Source organism: Carcharodon carcharias, chromosome 3, assembly GCF_017639515.1.
Source record: "Carcharodon carcharias isolate sCarCar2 chromosome 3, sCarCar2.pri, whole genome shotgun sequence".
Lineage (NCBI taxonomy): Eukaryota > Metazoa > Chordata > Chondrichthyes > Lamniformes > Lamnidae > Carcharodon > Carcharodon carcharias.
Genome location: NC_054469.1, coordinates 33,778,684 through 33,802,441, shown reverse-complemented (window position 1 = coordinate 33,802,441; position 23,758 = coordinate 33,778,684). Strand labels below are relative to the sequence as shown.

The 23,758-nt window shown below is 41.5% G+C and overlaps 1 protein-coding gene across 2 annotated transcripts in view; it reads left to right on the top strand.

Annotated features, from left to right (window-relative positions):
• Nucleotides 1-23,758, top strand: part of lmbr1 (limb development membrane protein 1) — a 325,954-nt gene that overhangs the window by 296,372 nt on the left and 5,824 nt on the right. The window contains exon 16 of one of the 2 annotated variants that reach the window (XR_005942582.1): nt 9,632-9,805. The exons of the other annotated variant lie outside the window; for it this stretch is intronic. The gene's annotated coding sequence lies outside the window, so the exon portion shown is untranslated. The remainder of the gene's footprint in view (nt 1-9,631; nt 9,806-23,758) is intronic. 2 annotated transcript variants of the gene reach the window in all.

Below are 23,758 nucleotides of genomic sequence, written 5' to 3'. Positions count from 1 at the left end.
GATAAGCAAATGACTCCATTGTATTTTCTTTAAACTTTTATTTGGACTCTAACTTTTCTGAGATCTGTGTTTGCTGTTGCATCTTTTATTATTCTTTCTCTGGTTTAGTAATTAACAAACTTACTCTTTGACTCAAGAAACCCTGTTGGTGTACTGCACTTCCAGAGGGCTGTTGGACATGGAGATGAGATACGCCATCTTAGAAAAGGAAGTCCTCATAGTCATTTGGGCATATGAGAAGCTTTCAGACTATATCATTGGCCTCAAAGTCTCAATCACAACATACCATAAGCCCACTAGTCTCATTACTGGAAGGAGCTAGCAAAAATGCCTCCCAGAAACTAGTGGTTCCACCTACGCCTCATGAGGTTCAAGACAGTTTACCTTCAAGGAAAAAGCCAAAGAACAACTGACTTTCCAGGGCCACGGTAGGCTTTTGGACAAACAGGGTGTCAATTTCATCAAAGAGCTGGAAGTGTACTTCCTATTGACAAGAAGACACTTGCAAGTGGCTACAATTAAACTGCAACAGATTCGCCAGGAAAAAAATGCATGATGAGAAGTGTGCCCACATCTGGCATTACTACCAACAAGGATGACCACAACAGAGACCAAACAGCGGTACCATGAAAACAACAAAAACACTTTGCAGCCATAGCCGATCTCCTGGTCTACAACGAGTGGCTGGTCATCCCAGTTTCCCTTCGGCCGGAGATCCTTCAAAAAAATACACTAAGGCCACCTGGGCATCAGGGCAATTTGCTGTTTGGTAGCCAAGCCTTTCCAGGGCAATTGAGGACACTATAGAAAACTGGCATGTGTGTGCACTGCATAGGCAGGACCAAAGAGAATCCCTCACCCCACACCATTCCCTACCAGGCCATGGGAGAGACAGGGCATTGACCTATCTGCTTTCTATAGCAAATAATTCCTTATAGTGGTGGACTACTACGCCAAATGGTTTGAGGTAAAGTATCTATATGCGGCAACCACAGAGGTAGTAATTAAGGCATTGAAAGAGATGTTTGCAAGCCACTGCATCTGTGACAAGATTGTGTCCGATAACAACTTTCAATTTTCAAATGAGTACTTTGTATTCTTTGTCACCACACCTGGCTTCCACCACCGTCCCTGTCCCCCCAAGATATCCACAGTCAAATGGGAAGGCCGAAAGAAGGGTCCACACTGTAAAAGCCCTCCTAAAAAAGAATGAGGACTTTTCCACAGCACTGCTAACCTACAGGTCCACCTAATTACAACGCAGCCTGGCTTCATCCAAACTCCTATTGGCTGGAAACTCTGCACGCAGCTTCCAATTCTGCTGAAGAAACTAATTCCAAGGTTGATAACCAAAGATTACCAGGACATCCAAGCAAGAGAGCAGTCCTACAGGTGGAAGCAGGTTTCCACCTATACCGCACCAGACACTTGCCTCAACGACAAAAGGATGAAAGATCTGCATTAAAGACCGCAAGAGAGAGAGGATACTATCATCGGGAAGGACAATGATCAATCTCAGTCCTACCTGGTTAGCACCCCACAGGGTACAGTCAGGAGAAACAGGAGGAGTTTCCTCCTCATCCCTAGACCGTCTGTTCCCACAGTACATTGGAGAGACATCGAGGAAGATACCCAGATGCCAGAACAACCTCCAAATCAACAAAGATAACAGAATTTACCACTACTCCGAAAGTAGTGCAAACAAGATGTGGAAGGGCTAAAAGGCTTCCAGACCGCTTGAACCTATGAGCTCAAACTTAAAGGGGGGAGATGGGATAGCAGTAATGATGTAAATACATGGGGTAAACTAGAATAACTTGAAATACATTGGATAAAGGCTTGGGAGGTGTAGTATAAGGGTCTGGCACATGAAGGGTTAGTGTGGGACTGAGTACAGTACTACCCACACTGATGTAAGAGAACACCTAGGAGTCAGTCTAGCATTGGAAAGAGCCATGTATACAAGAAAGCATTGAGACAGCTCCTAGATTGAGCCCTTTACTATATATATGTACATAGTTCTTGTTAATAATTACATACAATGAACCTACTTAAGACTATGAAGACTCCATTAAGACCTACTGAACAGTATCCAACACCCATACAACAGGTAGCACCTCTATTGACTAAGCTGGCCGAGTCCAAAGGATTAGCTCTAGACCAGGTCTGTGGCAGGTGGTGAGGGAACCGACCAGAGGATAAAACCTACTTGACCTCATCTTAGTCATTCTACATGTCATAGATGCATCTGTACATGACAGTATTGGTAGGAGTGATCACCGTACAGTCCTTGTGGAGATGAAGTCCTGTCTTCACATTGAGGATACCTTCCATCGCATTTTGTGGCACTACCGCCATGCTAAATGGGATAGATTTCAAACAGACCTTGCAACACAAAACTGGTCATCCATGAGGCACAGTGAGCCATCAGCAGCAGCAGCAGAATTGTATGCAACCACAATCTGTAACCTCATGGGCCAGCATATCCCTCACTCTACCATTCCCATCAAGCTGGGGGATCAACCCTGGTTCAATGAAGAGTGCAGGAGGGCATGCTAGTAGCATCACCAGGCATACCTATAAATGAGGTGTCAGCCGGTTGAAGCGACAGCACAGAACAACTTGCATGCCAAACATCAAAAGCAGCTTGTAATAAACAGACCTAAGTGATCCCACAACCAATGGATCAGATCTGAGCTCTACAATCCTGCCACATTCAGCCATGAATTGTGGTGGACAGTTAAACAACTAACAGGAGGAGGCTCCACAAATATTCCCATCCTCAATGATGGGGGAGCACAGCACATCAGTATAAAAGACCAGGCTGAAGCATTTGCAAACACCTTCAGCCAGAAGTGCCAATCTTTATCGGCCTCCTTCTGAGGTCCCCTACATCACAGATGCCAATCTTCAGCTAATTTGATTCACTCCGTGATATCAAGAAATGGCTGAAGGCTCTGGGCCCTGACAGCATTCTGGCAATAGTACTGAAGGCTTGCGCTCCAGAACTAGCCTGCACCCTCAGCTAAGCTGTTCCAGTACAGCTCCAACACAACAAACTAAGTGTGGAAAATTGCCCCGCTATGTCCTACAAAAAAGCTGGACAAATCCAATCTGGCCAATTACCACACTATCAGTCTATTCTCGATAATCAACAAAATGATGGATGGTGTAATTAACAGTGCTATCAAGCAGCACTTACACATAAATAGCCTGCTCACTGACCCTCATTTTGGGTTCCACCCACGCTACTCAGCTCCTGACCTCATTACAGCCTTGGTCCAAACCTGGACAAGAACTGCTGATCTCTAAGTGAGGTGAGAGCAACTGCCCTTGACATCAAGGCAGCATTAAGGAGCCCTAGCAACAGGAGTCAGTGGGAAATGGAGGGGGGGTGGGGGACGGTGGTGGGGTGATGTTGGATCCAGTGCCCTTGGTTTGTTGGGGCTAAAGGACCTGGGTTTCACGCTTGATTTGGGGCGGCCAGGTTGGTACAGAGACAGAGAATGTCCGGAGATTGTTGTTAGAATAAATGCATGCTGCTTCTTTACAAACTAAACTCTGCAGCTTCACTTGTGCTCACAACGTAAAACTCTGTTTTCATTCATCAGTGACTAACTCAAGGCTCTCACACAGAGGTAGCCCGCTCTACTTTGCTGTTGGATATTAAGATCATGTAACCTCATATTGCAATGCTTGTCTTAAAGGTATATTGCATATCAGAAATCTATACCCTTCACCGAAAAATACATCTTACAATTTTTCAATGTATCAAGTTATTTGCACGGTTCAATTATTTACACTAAGATAAAAGCAAAATGCTGCGAATGCTGGAAATCAGAAACAAAAACAAAAATAGCTGAAAAAACTCAGGTTTGACAGCATCTGAGGAGAGAAAGACAGTGTTAACGTTTCAAGTCCGTATGACTCTTCATCAGAATGTTCTGATGAAGAATCATACGGACTCGAAATGTTAACTCTGTCTTCCTCTCCACAGATGCTGTCAGACCTGCTGAGTTTTTCAGCAATTTTTGTTTTTGTTTCAATTATTTACACAGTAAATCTCTCTGGGGGTCTCCTAATGTGTGTAGAACGTCTTAGCTCTACAGCTTTTGAAGTTTGCTTTGGAGTCTCCATTACTGAAATCATATGAGCATCAGGTCCTACAGGTACCTATAAATTTGTTTCTTCAACTCTTTCTGGTATAATCGGCCCTTCAACTACATTTGTACTTAGTTGAGTTCTTCCAACAGGAAATGTTGATTCAGTCTCGAACACTGGTGGAATCACTTCTGGATATTTGGTTTCCCCATTTTGTATGTGATCCACTTGTCGTCTTATTGTTGAATCTTTGATTTTCATTTTGTAGGAAAGAGTTCCCATTGCAGCACTAACATCACCAAATAACCATGTACGTCCTTCTCTCAAGCCTTGCACAAATACCTTCTCTCCTACACTAAATGTACTGTTCTGACTGTGACAATCATGCCCCATTTTCTGATTTTCTTGCCTTCTTCCTACCTCCTCCCACCCCTGCCCAAGTACATAATTAGGCTCAGTCTTGATCAGAGATGATGCTTCATCAACAGTTCAGCACCTGTTGTCGAATGAGGGGTGATTTGATAATTGAAAATTCGTGCTAATTTAGTCGCTAACGAATCTCCAGACAATTTCTTCATACCAAATTTGAACGTCTGAACTGCTCTTTTGGCAAGTCCGTTTGAAGAAGGGTGGTATGGAGATGTTTTCACATGGACAATACCATTGAGGTTTGTAAATCGGTTAAATTCAGCACTCAAGAATACTGTTCCATTATCTGATACTAGCACTTCAGCTAATCCATTTATAGTGAAGCTTTGTCACTGATGATATGGGTGACCTTACTTCATATATATCCATCCATTTTAGATGAGCGTCTATGATAAGGAGAAACATTGTTCCCATAAAAAGTCCAACATAGTCGATGTGTACTTGTACCCATGGTCTTCCTGGCCATTCCCAGGGATGTAATGGGGCTGTTGCAGGTAATTTTTGTACTTGGTGGCATACAACTTCTCACTAGGTTTTCTATTTCTCCATCCATTCCCAACCACCATATATAGCTACATGTTATTGCCTTCATTTTGGAAATTCTGGGATGTGTACTAAGTTTAGATAACTGGCTTTCGATCTTTTGGAGGAACAATTACACGAGCTCCGCAAAATAAAATATCTTCTTAGTTGGTTATCTCGTATCTTCTCTGGCCATTCGGCTTCGTTTCATCGGATTCTTGTGTTTGTGACCAACCATGAAGAACTTGATTTCCCACTTCAGATAAGACTGGGCCTCAGTTTATCCAATCTTTAATTTGTTTAGCGCATATCGGTGATGAGTCCAGGACGTTGAATAATGAGATATATCCCTGAGGAATTGGAACATCTTCATCTTTTACCTGCAAGGGTAAACAACTGAATGCATCTGCATTTGCAATGTGACTTCCAGGTCTGTGAGTAAAAGTATACTCATACGCTGCCAAGATCAAAGCCCATCTTGCTTAGGCTATAGGGGTATAGCCTTGGCTTCACCAAATAGTCCTAATAACGCTTGTGGTCCATTATGATAGCAAAATTATGACTCTTCACATATTGATGAAGCTTCTTATCACCAAAATGATTGCTAGGCCTTTTTCAATTTGTGAGTACTTTTGCTCTGCCACTATAGATTCTCAACACAACCTATAGGTTGTTCTGATCCACCATCCATTCGATGGGAAAGCAGTGCTCCCACTCCATAAGGTGATGTGTCACACGTTAATATCAATTCTTTCTATGGATCAAAATGTACTTGAAGTGCAGATGACTGTAACAACTTATTCACTTTTGCGAAAGCTTCTTGTGGTGTTTGCCGTGATCATCTCTGGTTTTTCTTGAGCAAGTAATACAGTGGTGCCAGTTCTGTCGATAAATTAGACAAGAAACGTCCATAATAATTGATCATCCCCAAGAATAATTTTAGTTCAGATGTATTCTTTGGCTCTGGGTCTTCTTTAATAGCTTCCACTTTTTCTTCTGTTGAATGTAGGCCTTGTGAATCGACCTTGTGACCTAGGTAAGTTACCTCTTTTGCCTGGAATGTGCACTTTTCCTTTCTCAATCTTACTCCAACCTGCGAAAAATGTTTCAGAACTTTTTCCAAGTTCATCAAATGTTCCTTTTCAGTGAGTCCAGTCAAGAGAACATCAACAAAACAAACTTCAACATGGGGCAATCCCTCTAGTAAACTTTCCGTGGCCCTTTGGAATATGGTGCAAGCAGAAGATACGCCAAAAGGCAAACGGGTATGCTGGTACAATCCCATACGAGTATTTATGGCGACAAACTTCCAGGGTGCCTTCTCTAATTCCAATTGCTGATAGGTGTGACTCAAATCTAACTTTGTGTAAGCCTTTCCACCTGCCAGTTTAGTGTATCAATCTTCAATTTTAGGTATGGGGTGTTTATCCAATTTGCCACTTGATTGACTGCTAATTTATAGTCCCCACATATTCTAATGCTTCGGTCGGGTTTGGGAACAGGCACAATTGCTGCTGCTCACTCTGAAAATTGTACTGGTTGGATCACTCCCAGCTTTTCTAATCTGTCCAGTTCGTCATCCATCTTATCCTGCATTGCATAAGGTACTGGTCTTGCCTTCATGAATTTTGATGTTGCCTCTGGATCTACATGAATTTTTGCTTGTAGCCCTTCAATTTTTACAAGTTCTTGAAAACTGGGGCATGTTTTTGTAGTAGCTGTGAAAGCCCATTAGTTTTTAGTTGGAAGATTTTATTCCATTCCAATTTAATTTCTTTTGGCCAGTTTCATCCGAGGAGACTAGGACCCTCAGCTGCTACTACCATCAAGGGTAATCTTACTGTTTGACCTTTGTCGTTTACAGGGACATTACATACACCCTTGACTTATGTGTCTTCACCTGTGTAAATCTTTAATATTTCTTCTAACTCAGCTTACGTTCTCCATGATTCAGGTATTGAAAAGTATGCTCACCGGTCACCGTAGTGGTTACATCAGTATCCACCTCCGTTCTGAGAGGCTTTTCATTCACCCTCATGGTTACATAAGCTCCATTCTTCCTTCCTTTAAATTATATAGCGTATAGATATCAGCATCTATTACTTCAGGCTTTTCAACCCTGTTTGACAAATTGGGTTTTTACCTTTGTTTGACGGTCTGCCTCATTCTATCTTTACAATGTCTCATGAGGTGTCCATATCGATGGCGAATGAAATGTTCAATCTTTTAAAACTGTGTTTCATTACAAGGCTATCTGCTTCCATCTCTGTTACTATTATGCCATGCTTTTGCTGCTAAGTTTTCCTTTTTAATTTGTCTGCTAGTGGTGGCTGCTTCCTGCTTCAGAACAAATCTTTGCACTTTGGTGCTCTTTTTGGTTGAGGCTCCCCGCTCAACATGGAGTATGGTGCCATTTTGCACTCCTCAAATGGCTCCTGAGTCTCGCACTGCACCTTCCATTGCAAGAGCGATTTCCAACGCCTTCTGAAAATCTAGATTTGTTCCAGCCAGCAATCTGTTCTGAACCACATTTTTATTCGTACTGCACACCAAATGATCTCTAAGCATATCATTAATAGATGTTTCAAACTCGCAATATTCAGTTAATTGCTTCAGACTTGCCACATAACAAGCAACTGTCTCCCCTGCAGCTCCATTTCTTGAGTTAAATTTAAAGCTTTGCATTGTCACCGACGGCTTGGGCTGGTAATGATGCTTTACAAGGTTCACTAAATCATCAAAACCTTTGGAACCTGGGGCACTGGGCACCAACAGATTTCAAATTAGTCCGTATGTCTTACTCCCACATGAAGACAGAAGGATTGCATGCCTCTTCTCCTCCCCTGCAATGTCATTCGCCTGGAAAAAGAACATGAGGCGTTCAACATAGTGAATGGCTCCACTCTTCCAAATTGTGGCATGCTCTGAGGGAATTACTTTGATGCTTAGAAGGAAATTTCCTTTTACTTACAACTACTGTGCGAGGTATGGCCCAATTTTCGGTTCTTCTGATTTCCTTTGTTCTTTTTCTCGCTTACTACCTTGTTTTTTCCGTGATTTTTAATGCTTTTACTCTCGTCACCAGCTTGTGCCCTAGGTTTGTTGGGGCTAAAGAATCCGGATTGCACACTTGATTCGGAGTGACCGTGTTCGTACTAAGACATTGTTAGAATAAACACATGCTGTTTATTTACAAACTAAACTGCAGTTATACTTGTGCTCACAACGTAAAACTCTGTCGACTCATCAGTGACTAATTCAAGACTCTCTCACATAGAGGTAGCTCGCTCTACTCTGCTATTGGATATTAAGATCATGTGACCTCACATTACAATACTTGTCATAAAGGTATATTACATATCAGATTACCACAGGTGGACACTGGTTGGAGTCATATCTAGCAAAACGATGGTTGTGATTGTTGGAACTCTATCATCTTAGTACCAGGACATCACTGCAGGAGGTCCTCAGGGTAGTATCCCAGATGCAGTCATGTTCAGCTGCTTCATCAATGACCTTTGCTCCATCAAAAGGTTGGAAGTGGATGTTTGCTGATGATTGCACAGTGTTCAGCACCATTTGCTACTCTTCGGAAGCTGAAGCAATCCATGCCCATGTGCAGCAAGACCCTGGACAACATTCAGGCTTGAGCTGATAAGTGGCAAGTTACATTCAAGTCGTGCCCGGCAAGTTACATTTAGACAAGTGCCAGGCAATGACCATCTCCAACAAGAGAGAATCCAACCATCTCCCCTTGACGTTCAATGGATTACCATTGCTGAATCCACCATTATCAACATTCTGGAGGTTACCATTGACCAGAAACTGACCTGGAGCAGCCATATAAATACTGTGGCCACAAGAGCAAGTCAGAGGCTGGGAATTCTCACCACCTGACTCTCCAAAGCCTGTCCACCATTTACAAGGCACACGTCAGGAGTGTGATGGAATACTCTCCACTTGCCTGGATAAGTGCAGCTCCAACAACACTCAAGAAGCTCACGCATCACCATCATGGACAAAGCAGCTGCTTGACTGGCACCCCATCCACCATCTTCAATATTCACTCCCTCCACTCAGTGGCAGCAGTGTGTACCATCTACAAGATACACTGCAGCAGCTCACCAAGGCTCCTTTGAGAGCACGTTCCAAACCTGTGACCTATGCCACCAAGAAGGACATGGTTAGCAGATTCAGGGGAACAGAGTCCCCCTCTAAGCCACAAACCATCCTAACTTGGAAATATATCGCCGTTCCTTCACTGTTGCTGGGTTAAAATCCTGGAACTCCTGAACACCACTGTGGGTATACCTACACCACAAGGGCTGCAGTGGTTCAAGAAGGCAGCTCAGCACCACCTTTTTGAGGGCAATTAAGGATAAGCAATAAATGCTGGCCTACTCAGTGATGCCCATGCCACGTGAAAGAATAAATAAAAAACCTTCGGCTTGACCTAGTTGCTTTATAAGTTATAGACTCCACCTAATCTAGCTAGCAAAACTAGTTTTCTCCAGCTCTTCGTTTCATACATGTATCAGTTGTAACTTGCACCCATTATGATTTACATTCCCTGCTTAAGGAGGGAGTTTTCATTCATCTTTCAGGTTCCCTTCATTCTAAAATTATGAAAGAAAGCTTGGACTCAACTGCATTGATGTGGGATCAGATATATTTTATGGCTGCTCTAATAGCTGAGACCCTGCCAAATTTATCATCCAGAACAGGTGCCTTTCAAGACTTTGGATGAGCCAAGGTAGTTAGATAGTTTCCTTCAACTGCCTGTGAATCTCTTGGCAGAAACTACTTTTGTATGTATTTGCTATATTTGCTTGTGAAGGACAGTTGAAGGGACAATAAGCCTGGTATCATGTGCTAACTGAAAGACAGCACCTTTTAACACAAATAAAGGACAACTGTCTTTGGAGCCACCATTTAATTGGGATAGTTTAGGAAAGGAATGGTACAGAATGCTAAGTTCCCTTCCTCATTTAATGGATTGGCATCCAGAAAAGCTTCCACTTTAAAACAAAATATTAGAGGGAAGCAATGTGGTTCTTGTTGGCAGAATATTTTTTCCCAATCCATTAGCATTTATTATCCCAGCCATTCTTTATGGGCAATGTTGTATTTTAGGTTCAGGACTTACTTCACTGAGATTTCACATGTCAACTATTATAGCTTCACATTCTTATCTGTGTGAGAAGGCCAGTAGTTTTCAGGTTTGTGAGAGCTGCAGCGTTTAACCTTTCACTCATCTCATTATACAAGTAAGAACTTGAAGCTTGTTTTTTATCTGGCCAATTTGAACACATTTCGGGTGTACCCTTAATTTTCTGAATTTGAATATAATTGTGCTTTACCCAGAGTTGTGAATTGACACTGTATGTAAAGTCTATTCAATCCCATGGAATAATACTCAAGAGTTTTTAAACTATCTGCAAGTCAGCTTGATTTTTTAAAAGTAATTTTGTTTGGATTTGAGGCCTCAGGATGATTTGCGTTCTGGTAATCCAGCTTTTCTTATATTACTTTGGTGCAGTACATTTGTGTGCCGAAGTTGAAAGAATAGGAGTGTGTGCTGGCTTATCTAGAATCAGAATTGTCAGCCTTGTTCCTTGAAGCCAGTTCAGACTATATATATATATAAAGCTTCCTACCTTTCAGCTAAATGGAGTAGCTGATTGCACATTGCTGTAATAGCTCCATTAGGGAATTGAGGAGAAAATTTTTTACCCAGATAGTGATTAGAGTGTGGAATTCGATACCACAGGGAGTAGTTCAGGTGAATAACATAGATGTATTGGCTAAGATCTTCTATTCTCCAGATTGTTGTAAACTGGACATACGGCCCATGATGTGCGTCAGGATCCCGAAGAAGTCCCGACATGCTGACCTCCTTGGGAATTGTTTGCGAAGTTCGAACTTCCGATGGGGAATTTCCCCTGCTCCCCAGGACCTCCGCGAAAGCCTCTGACTCTGAGTGACCCATCCCACCCTCACTTATTTTTGGCTGCAGTCCCACAATGACCCTGGGCCTCTGTTGGATGCATTGCCACCAGCAACCACTGCTCCTGCTTCACTGGCAGCAATGGTGAACTGTCAGCCCCTGGGTGGCAATTCTTGCAGGCGGGACTTCCACCGCCAGGGACTTCAATCGTGGGGAAGGCCTGCCACTGGCCACTTAAGTGCCTGAAGGGCACTTGAATTCCATTGGCTTCTCTCACTCAAATCATTGGGTGTTCCCTGCCGGTTCTCCAGCCGGTGGGTGGGACCCCCATTGACCTGAGAAAATCCCAGCCATAATTTGTTAAGGATTAGAAAGATGCACAAATATCTTAAGTATATGGTTAGAAAGTTCAACTGTTTTGAAACAAAATGTCACCTTCATTTCAAGAGCTGGAATAAATTGTTGGCAATAGATACCTTTACATAGTGAAGACTTTTGATCATTCTCATGCTCTAATAAGTAGCCATATTTTTTTTTAAGAAATGTGAAATGGGGTAAGCTTTCTCAGGCTGAAATGCAATCATCCATGCACACACTTGTCTAACAAAATGGACATTCTTCATTCATCAATGTGCTCTAAAAAATATGTTTGTCTTAATCTTTTGGTGCTGCATTTAACATTTGCTTTATGTTGAGTTCAAGTCCCAGCAGCAGCTAACACTGCAAGCCACTTATAAATAGCATCTCTTCTTAGCCTATGTGCTTGATGGGCTGCCAGAAAACTGACAGTTCACTCTGTTACGTACTGAGCTTTCAGTTACTTGTTCAGCAACCTGCAAAACAAAGCATCATGGCCACAGAGATAAAAGCAAAGTATTGTAGATATTGGAAATCTGAAAGAAAAACAAAGGCCAGGAATTTCCAGTCCCATCCGCCCCGGGAGTCATCACAGGCGAGACAGAAAATTTGATAGACCAACAAAAGGTATGTTGACTTCAGGCTGGATCAGCAAATCCTGCCCATAGTGCTGGAAATACTCAGCAGGCCTGGCAGCATCTCTGGAGAGAGCAATAGAGTTAATGTTTCGAGTTGAATATTACTCCTCTTCAGAACTGAGGAAGGTAGAAATGGGGAACAGAGTTTTCATTCTGTTTTTTTTTTGCCATGTGCCGTTCTTAACCTTGATTTTCATGTTTTTCTTTTGGACACTCCTGATTTCGGCATTTGTCCGTCTCAGGAGATGATGGACTGCGCCAAGGGTGTATGTCGCTTTCGGACAAGGATGTTCATGTTCTGCTATTCACACTCACTCTGGACAAATGCTTTGTTTCTTTACTACAACCTTCTTTCTTTGTCTTTTGTTTCATGACAACTTTGTCATTTAATCTCTCCTCCCTTTTAATGACAAAACTCAACACATATCTTCCTTAAACATAGCATTAAAATGCTTTTATTAAGCCTTTCCCCCTCTCCACTTGTGATCAATTTAACCCTTCGATATTGTATGATAGCTACACAATGGTAAAATACTTAGCACTAGTGCAAACATACATTTTAAAATAGCCCACAAAGCACTGAAATAACAAACCTGTTCTGCGCTTATATATAATATATGCATATAGAATCAAGCCCCTTTGTTGCTTGCATGTCGCTGAGTGAACTTTCAGACATATTAGCTGCATCCGAATGATTTTCAGAATCTTGTTTCATGAGGAATTTTTGCAAGCATTTCCAGTTTAGATGCATTCTTGCAAATATACTTAAATAACTTCAAAATTAAGGAAAATGTATTTTGTGATCTACATTACATTCAGACATATATGAATTAGGAGCAGCAGTATTCCATTCAGTCCCTCGAACCTGCTTTGCCATTTGATAAGATCATGGCTGATCCGATTTCCTGCCTATCCCTGAGATCCTTTGACTCCCTTGTTGTCAAGAAACTATCTAATTCCGCCTTAAAATTATTCAATAACCTTGCCTCCGCCGCTCTCTGGGATAAAGTATACCACAGGCTCATGACCCTTTGAGAAAAAAATTCCCCTCTTCATCTTAAATGGGAGACCCCTTATTTTTAAACTGTGCCCCCCTAGTTCTAGCCTCTGCCACAAGGGGAAACATCATCTCCATATCCACCCTGTCAATTACCTTCAGGATCTTATGTTTCAATAAGATCACCTCTCATGCTTCTAAACTCCAACCTACTCAGTCTTTCCTCATAAGAGAACCTCTTCATCCCAGGAATCAGTTGAGTGAACCTTCTCTGAACAGCTTCTAATGCGATTATGTCCCTCCTTAAATAAGGATACCAAAACTGTACCCAGTACTCTAGATGTGGTCTCGCCAATGTCTTGTATAACTGTAGCAAAGCTTCTCTTTTTATATTCCATTCCCCTTGCAATAAATTACAATACTCTGTTTTCCCTCCTAATCACTCGCTGAACTTATATATTAACTTTTTGTGCTTCATGTAACAGGACATCCAGATCCCCTTTGTACCAGAGTATTTCAATCTCCCTCCATTTAAATAATGTATTGCTTTTCTATTCTTCCTGCCAAAGTGGACAAGTTCAGGATGTGGAGGCATTAGAGAGGGTGCAGAAAAAATTCAAAGAACAAAGAAAAGTAAAGCACAGGAACAGGCCCTTCGGCCCTCCAAGCCTGCGCCGATCATATTGCGTGTCAAACTAAAACATTTTGCAATTCTGGGACCATATCCCTCTATTTCCATCCTATTCATGTATTTGTCAAGCTGCCTCTTAAACACCACTATCGTACCTGCTTCCACCACCTCCTCTGGCAGAGAATTCTGTCCATGCTGCTCATAATTTTATAAACTTCTATCAAGTTGCTCCTCAATCTCCATCGCTCTAGTGAGAACAATCCGAGTTTCTCCAACCTCTCCTCATAGCTAATAACCTCCAGACCAGGCAGCACCCTGGTAAACCTCCTCTGTACCCTCTCCAATGCCTCCTTATCCTTCTGGTAATGTGGCAATCAGAATTGCAAGCAATATTCCAAGTGTGGCCTAACCAAGGTTCTATACAGCTGCAGCATGACTTCCCAACTTTTATACTCAATACCGCTGCCGATGAAGGCAAGCATGCCATATGCCTTCCTGACTACTTTATCCACCTGCGTTGTCACTTTCAGTGACCTGTGGATCTATACACCCAGATCCCTCTGCTCGTCGAAGAACTTAAGGGTTCTGCCATTTACTGTATAATTCCTACCTGTATTAGACCTTCCAAAATGCATTATCTCGCATTTCTCCGAATTAAACTCCATCTGCCATTTCTCCTCCCAAATCTCCAACTAATCTATATCCCGTTGTATTCCTTGACAATCCTCTTCACTACCTGCAACTCCTCCAACCTTAGTGTCGTCTGCAAACTTACTAATTAGCCCAGTTACATTTTCCTCCAAATCATTTATGTATACTACAAACAGCAAAGGTCCCGGCACTGATCCCTGAGGAACACCACTAGTCACTGCTCTCCATTCAGAAAAGCACCCTTCCACTGCTACCCCCTGTCTTCTATGACCAAGCCAATTCTGTATCCATCTTGCCAGCTCACCTCTGATCCCATGCGACTTTACCTTCTGTACCAGTCTGCCATGAGGGACCTTATCAAAGGCCTTACTGAAATCCATGTAGATAACATCTACTGCCCTTCCATCGTCGATCATCTTTGTCACTTCCTTGAAAAACTTGATCAAGTTAGTGAGACATGATCTCCCCTTCACAAAACCATGCTGCCTCTCACTAATACACCCATTTGCTTCCACATGATAGTAAATCTTGTCACGAAGAATCTTCTCCAATAATTTCCCTACCACTGACGTAAGGCTCACTGGCCTGTAAATTCCTGGATTATCCCTGCTACCCTTCTTAAACAGTGGAACAACAATGGCCATTCTCCAGTCCTCTGGGACCTCACCCGTAGCCAGTGAGGATACAAAGATTTCTGTCAAGGCCCCAGCAATCTCCTCCCTTGCCTCCCTCAGTACTCTGGGGTAGATCTCATCTGGCCCTGGGGACTTATCCACCTTAATATTCTTCAAGACGCCTAACACCTCGTCTTTTTTGATCTCAACATGATCCAGGCTATCATCACACTCTTCCCTAGACAAATTGACCGCTATGTTGCTTTGGTGAATACTGATGAGAAGTACTCATTTAATATCTCTCCCATTTCTTCTGGCTCCACACACAGATTCCCATCTCTGTTCCTGAGTGGGCTAACCCTTTCCCTGGCTACCCTCTTGCTTTTTACAAATGTATAAAAGGCCTTGAGATTTTCCTTAATCCTGGTTGCCAGTGACTTTTCATGACCCCTTTTAGCCCTTCTGACTCCTTGCTTAAGTTTCTTCCTACATTCTTTATATTCTCCACGGGCTTCATCTGTTCCCAGCCTTCTACCCCTTACGAATGCTTCCCTTTTCTTTTTAACTAATCTCACAATATCCTTTGTTATCCAAGGTTCCTGAAACTTGCCATACTTATCCTTCATCCTAGCAGGAACATACCGGTCTTGAATTCTTATCAACTGACGTTTAAAAGCCTCCCACATGTCAGTTGTTGATTTGCCCTCAAACACCTGCTTCCAGTCTAGATTCTTCAGTTTCTGCCTAATATTGTTATAATTAGCCTTCCCCCAATTAAACACCTCAACCCGAGGACTCCTGTTATCCTTATCCACCAGTATCTTGAAACTTACTGAATTATGGTCACTTTTCCCGAAATGCTCCCCTACTGAAACTTCGACCACCTGGCCGGGTTCATTCCCTAATACCAGGTCCAGTATTGCCCCTTCCCTAGTTGGACAATCTACGTATTGTCTCAGGAAGCCCCCCCTGGATGCATCTTACAAATTCTGCACCATCCAAACCCTTAGTACTAAGTGATTCCCAGTCAATATAGAGAAAGTTAAAATCACCCACCACAACAGCCTTATTGCTTTTACATCTTTCCAAAATCTGCCTACATAACTGTTCCTCAATCTCCCGCCGGCAATTGGGAGGCCTGTAGTAAACCCCCAACATTGTGACTGCACCCTTCCTATTCCGGAGCTCTACCCATATTGCCTCGCTGCATGAGCCCTCCGAGGTGTCCTCCTGTCATACAGCTGTGATATTTTCCTTAAGCAGCAGTGCAACTCCCCCAGCCCTTCTACATCCTTCACGAGAATGGTTCCTGGAATGAGATACTCCAGTTACTGAAGATAAATTGGAGAAGTTAGGACTGTTTTCCTCCGAGAAAACAAGCTTGAGAGGACATTTGAGGGAAGTATTCAAAATCATGAGGGGTCCGGACAGAGTTGATAGGCAGAATCTACTCCCACTTGTGAAAGGATCGAGAATGAGAGGGCACAGATTTAAAGTAATTAGTAAAAGAAAAATCATATGAGGAGAAACTTATTACACAGTGAGTGGTCAGGGTTTGGAATGCACTGCCTGAGAGTGTGGTAGAGGCAGGTTCAAAAGGGAATTGGACTTTTCTCTGAAAAGGAAGAGTGTGCAGCGTTATGAGGAGAATGCGGGGAATGGTACTAGGTGAGTTACTCATTCGGACAGCCCGTGCAGACACGATGGGCCAAATGGCCGCCTCCTGCACTTTAACAATTTTGTGAATCAGTGATATTGTTAGGCAAATGCTGAAATACTTGAAAGTTTGCAGGAACTAGCCTTTTTCCTCATCCAAGGCTGATGAAGAATACATGTTACAGGTGATTTAAAAAATTAGGTTTTTGAATGGAAGGAGAAGATTGAACAGGAATTTCATGAATGTGTAGCAAATGTGTTTTTAATTCAATTGAAAATCTATCCTTGATATATTTGAATCTATATATAGTTAGTTCATTGGACCTCAGTATTCCAATAAACATATCAAATGACAACATATTTTCTTACTGGCTTTGTTCAACAGAGCCATATTTTTTTTTTATTTGACATGAGTTAAAGATAGCAAATTAATAGATCTGTGAACTGGAGACCTTTCATTTTACATCTGTTATTGTTGTAGATGCAGGAGAATGAACTTTTCAGAGATTTTTGTAGAAACTCTGAATTAGCTGTTCTGTTTTATGAAAGAAGTCTCCCTTAATGTAGAGATAGAGAATTCTGACAATGTACAGAATACAAGATTATACCTAGCCTGTTAACGTTTCACTTCTATTAAGGTGTTGATGGAACTGCTCATGTCCAGCATATTTTTTTGATGATAATAATTGTATGACAGCAATCTACGTTGTGAAACCAGCTCAGAAGGAGGCCATTCAGCCTGTCGGACCTGCAATGGCTCATTGAAATAGCTATCCATTAGTTCACCTGTATTTCTCCAGAGCCCTATAAATTTTTCCCCTTAGTGTTTCCCCTTTTGAAAATTATTATTGAATCTGTTTCCAGGCAGTGCATTCCAGAAAATCATAAGTCAAGTTTTAAAAAAAACCTCTTTGACCTCTGGTTCTTTTGTTAATTGCCTGAGGTCGATGTTCTCAGGTTACTGACCCTTCTGCCACTGGAATTTTATCTTCTTATTACTCTGCAAAACCTTCATGATTTTGAACACCCATATTAAATCTCCCCTTAACCTTCTCTGCTAAGAACAATCCCAACTTCTGCAGTCTCTCCATATAACAGAAGTTGCTCACGATACATGTTAGTAAATCTCCTCTGCACTCTCTCTAAGGTCTTGACATTTTTTTTTCTTTATTCTTTCATGGGATGTGGCAAGGCCAGCATTTGTTGCCCATCCCAAATTGCACTTGAATTGAATGGCTTGCTAGACCTTTAATCACAGTCACAGTTATGGCGTGCCAAGTGCTCATCCAGGTACTTTTTAAAGGATGTGAGACAACCCACCTCCACCACCCTCCCAGGCGTGCATTCCAGACCGTCACCACTTTCTGGGTAAAAAAGTTTTTCCTCATCCCCCCTGAATCTCCTGCCCCTCACCTTGAACTTATGTCCCCCTCGCGACTGACCCTTCAACTAAGGGGAACAGCTGCTCCCTATCCACCCTGTCCATGCCCCTCATAATCTTGTACACCTCAATCAAGTCGCCCCTCAGTCTTCTCTGCTCCAACGAAAACAACCCATGTCTATTCAACCTCTCCTCATAACTTAAATGTTTCATCCCAGGCAACATCCTGGTAAATCTCCTCTGCACCCCCTTCAGTGCAATCACAATTGAATTTAAATTCAATTACTAAATCTGGGATTGAAAGCTAGTCTCAGTAATGATGACCATGACTCTATCATCAATTGTTGTAAAAACCTATCTGGTTCATTAATGTCTTTTAAGGAAGGAAATCTGCCATCTTTACCTGGTCTCGCCTACATGTGACTCCAAACCCACAACAATGTGGTTGACTGTTAACTGTGCTATGAAATGGCCTAGCAAGCCACTCAGCTCAAAGACAGCTAGCTAGCTTTCTCTCACTTTCTAATTTCTAGAGGGCAATTAAAAGTCAGCAGCATTACTGTGGGTCTGGAGCCAGACCAGGTAAGGATGGCAGATTTCCTTCCCTAAAGGACATTACGACAATCAATGATAGTTTCATGGTCACCATCACTAACCCGTTTATATTCCAGATTTATTAACTGAACCCATGTTCCCAGAGCATTAATATAAAAACAAAAAAACTGCGGATGCTGGAAATCCAAAACAAAAACAGAATTACCTGGAAAAACTCAGCAGGTCTGGCAGCATCGGCGGAACATTTTCCGCCGATGCTGCCAGACCTGCTGAGTTTTTCCAGGTAATTCTGTTTTTGTTCCCAGAGCATTAGCCTGGGCATCTGGTTCACTAGTCCAGTGACATTGCCACTACACCACTGCCTCATCCTTTCTAATGTGATGCCTAGAATTGGACAAATACTTCAGTTAGGGCCTAACCAGTGACTTATAAAGATTTAGCATAACTTCTTCGCTTTTGTATTCTATGCCTCTGTTTATAAAGCCCGGGATCTTGTATGTTTTTGTTAAACTGTCTTCTCAACTCATCCTGCTACCTTCAAAGCTTTGTGTACATAGACCCCTAGGTTTCTCTGTTCTTGCAGTTGCCTTAGAATTGTAGCATTTAGTTTATGTTGCCTCTCCTCATAGTTCCTACATAAGTGCCTCACTTCACACTTCTCTGTGCTAACTTTGAAATCATTCCCAAGACCAGGCCACAAATTTAAAAGCAGAATCAGCATGGATTTATGAAAGGGAAAACATGTTAGACAAATCTTAGTTTTTTGTGGGTGTAACTAGCAGGCTAGGTAAGCAAGAACCATTGGACATGACCTATTTGGATTTTCAGAAAACATTTGATAGGCTGCTATTCAAGAGATTGTTACACAAGAGAACCTTCATGGTTTGGGGAAAATTTATTAGCATGAACTGAGGATTAGTTAACAGACAGGAAACAGTATAGGAATAAACATGCTATTTTCAGGATGGCAGGGTGTAACTAGTAGGGGACCACAAAGATCAGTGCTTGTGCCTCAGTTATTTACAATCCATATCAATGACTTAAATGAGGGAACCAACTGTAATGTGTCCAAGTTTGCTGACGATATAAAGCCATGTAGAAAAATAAGCTGTGAGGGGAATGTAAAGGGGCTGCAAACGTGAAGTGATTGGCAAGAAGGTGGTAGTTGGCATATGACTTGGGGAAGTGTAAGATTATCCATTTCGGTCAGAAGAATGGAATAACAGAATTTTTTTTGCATGTTAAGAGGTGAATAAATGCTGGCCTTCAGAAGGATATTGGGTATCCTTCTACATGGATCGCAGGACTTTAACCTGTAGGAACAGTAAGCAATTAGGTAGGAAAATAGCATTTTATTTCAAGAGGGTTGGAGTTTAAGAGTAAGGAAGTCTTGTTGCAATTAGCTAGGGCTTTGGTGAGATCACACCTGGAGTACAGTGCACAGTTTTGATCTCCTTACTAAGAGAGGATATACTCAACCTTGAAGAGGTGCATCGAATATTCACTAGATTGATTCTTGGGATGAAAGATTGAGAAGAATGGGCCTACATTCTCTGGAGTTTAGAAGAATGAGGGGTGATCTATTGAAATGTATAAAATTCTCAGAGAGCTTGATAGGTTAGATGCCAAAAGACTGTTTCTCTGGCTGGAGAGTCTAAAATTGGGATTCATAGCCTTGGCATAAGGGACAGCCATTTCAGACTGAGAAATTTCTTCCCTCAAAGTGTGGTGAGCCTACTCCATTGGGCTATGGATGTTTAGTCAATGAATATATTCAAGACTAAGATCGATAAATTTTTGAGCACTGAGGCACTCAAGGGATATGGGGATAAGACAGGAAAGTGGAGTTTATATTGGAGTTCAGCCATGATCTTATTGAAAATAGAACAGGCTCGAGGAGCTGCATGGCCTACTTCTAGTTCTTGCATTCTTAAATCAAAAAGACAATTGTCCTACTACTGACCCCAAGGGGACACCACTGTATACTTACCTCATGTCTGAAAAACAGCAGTTCACCAATGTTCTCTGCTTTCTGTCTCTTAACCAAATTTGTTTTTATGCAGCCTCTGCTCTTTTAATCCCATAGGTTTCAGTTTTGCTTAAACCTTTTATATGGTACGTCATCAAAAGCCTCTTGAAGGTCCATATACACAACACCAACTGCACTACCTTCATTAACCCTCTTTGTTCCGTACTAGAGTAATGGTAATTTAGTGCTAATTTGAGGTTATGATAATTAGATCAAGCGATAGAAATTCCAGGATAGGTATGAAATAATTAAACTGCCTTTTTGTGTTTCTTTTAAAATAAACTTGCATAATTTAAATCCTGGGCATGATGCATCAATATGTCAGCATTTTTCTAAGAGAATGTACAAGTTTCACAATATCATGGGGAATGAAAAACACTCTGACAGGAAGGGACAGAAAGTACAAATCTAACTGTAAATCAACATGAGACTAGAGATTATAAAAAGGATAAAACTAAAGGCTCTGTATCAAAACAGAACAGATGAACTGAGAGTGCACATAGAAATAAATAAGTACAATTTGATAGCCATTACAGAGACATGGCTACAGGAGGACTTGGATTGGAACCTGAATATTAAAGGGTATAGGACATTTAGGAAGGACAGGAAGCGAGGAAAAGGTGGAGGAATAGCCGTATTAGCTAATGATGGTGTTAGCAGCATGGAGAGGAATGACCTAAGTTCAGGAAGCCAGGATGTGGAAACATTTGGGTAGAGATGAGAAATGGTAAAGGCAAAAAGTCACTTGTGGAAGTCGTGTACAGGCCTCCTAATACTGCATGGAGCATAAAGGAAGAAATAAAGGGAGCTTGTCAGAGAGGCACGGCGATAATCATGGGATATTTTAATCTACAAATAGACTGGAAAAGTCAGATGGGATAAGGTAGCCTAGATGAGGAGTTGATAGAATGTTTCTGGGATAGTTTCTCAGAACAGCATGTTCTGGAGCCAACCAGAGAGCATGCAATACTAGACCTGGTATTGTGCAACAAAGTGGGATTAATTAATGATCTCACAGTGAAGGCACCCCAGGGTAGCAGCAACCATCATTTGCTTGAATTTTAATTTCAGTTCGAGGGAGAGAGGAGTGGGTTTGAGACTATGTTTTTAAACTTAAATAAGGGCAATTATGAGGGCATGAAAGCAGAGCTGGTTAAAGTAAACAGAATTGGCAAAAGGGATAGGTCAATGGAGATGCAGTGGCAAACATTTAAGGGGATATTTCAGAATATATAGAATAGATGCATTCCAATGAGTAAGAAAAAGCCCAAGGGATGGACACACCATCCGTGGTTAACTAGAAAGGTTAAAGGTAGTACTATGACACAGCCGATGGTAAAGACTGAGTTGTTCAAATCCCAGAGGGAAACTTGAAACAACTGTCATAACCCATTTTTGCAATTTGTATGTTTTGAGATGCAGGTTTTGAAGTCAGCAGTAATAAGACCACTGAGTCTCAAGAGGTTTTATAAAACTAAATTAAACATTTATTAATACAAGAAAGATTGTAAACACATACATAGTCTACAAAATTACTACTATAATAACTACAAAAATCCCCTAATTAACCTGACTCTCAGCAACACCCCCATTAAGGTGACAGTAAATCTCATAAATTTAAACACCTGGCAAAGCACACCCTGGACGTTCAAAATGAGTTTTTTTCAACTCTGGGTCCTTGCAGGCAGCAGCTTGAAGCTTCTCATACTTGTTAGATCTTAAAATGCCTCTACCTTACATAAATCTCTTTTCTCCTTTACGCATACAATGCAAAATTTATATTCAAACATATCACTAGGCTTTTAACTTTACTTCTTCTAACAATAATATCCTTTCATCCCACCAATTTTATTAGTAAGCTGAAAAAAAAATAAATATATTGTTGGCACCTTCTAGCTAGGCATAAGATTTCACCCGCATTCTTGAATGGTTTCTTTTAACAAATGCAAATTGAAACTTTACCTTCTACCCTCCTAACGTTTACCTAATTAACATCTCAAAACTACTATACATCAAAGCACCCAGACTAGCTGACTTTAATCCATTTAAGACACACGCACACATAGACACAGATCCCACTAGAATTCTATTTTAAAATAATTTCCAATAACATTATAGATATTAATATCTCTTCTTGACAGATGGTATCAAACTTAAAGAAAAAATATATAATTGTGCAAAGATGGGTAGAAGGCCAGAAGATTGGATAGAATATAAGGAACAGCAAAGGATAACTAAAAGATTAATAAGAAGGGAAAAATTAGAGTATGAGAGAAAGCTAGCCAGAAATATAAAAACAGATAGTAAGAGTTTCTATAAATATTTTAAGAAGAAACGAGTTAACAAAGTGAGCATTGGTCCTATAGAAAGTGAGTCTGGAAAACAAGGAAATGGCAGATGAATTGAACAGGTATTTTGCATCAATCTTCACTAAAGAGGAGACAAGTAACATCCCAGAAAAAGTTTTAAATCAGGAAATGGAGGGAGGGAGGAACTCAGGAAAATTACAATCACCAGAGGAGTGGTACTAAGTAAATTGTTGGAGCTGTGGACTAACAAGTGCCCAGGTGGACACTGATGGACGTCAACCTAGGATCTTAAAAGAAGTGGCTAGTAAGATAGTTGATGCATTGGTTTTAATTTGGCTTCTTAGATAGCAATCCACATATGTTATTAGTAGCTACCTCAATATGTCTGATGTGAGCTGGAGTCTGATATTTTTTTTTATTCATTCATGGAATGTGGGAATCGCTGACTAGGCCAGCTTTTATTGCCTATCCCTAGTTCAGAGGGCATTTCAAAGTCAACCACATTGCTGTGGATCTGGAATCAGCAGTGCTAATCAGCAATGGTTTCATGGCTGTCATCAGACTTTTAATTCCAGATTTTTATTGAATTCAAATTCCATCTGCCATGGTAGGATTTGAACCCAGGTCTCCGGATTCGTCTAGTGACGATACCACTATGCCATTGCCTCCCCTTAACATTGTAGCTCCTATAATATGTGCCAAATGCGAACCTAGCAAGGCTGCACACCAGCTTCTAGGCAGCACAATTTCCATCAACAAACTGTGTTGAGTTAGCTGATCTCTGCCAGTGCAGTAGTTGGGTGCCATAATTCAATCAATGTCCCTCAGGATGGAGAAAGAATCAAAAACAAAAACAGAATTACCTGGAAACTCAGCAGGTCTGGCAGCATCGGCGGAGAAGAAAAGAGTTGACGTTTCAAGTCCTCATGACCCTTCAACAG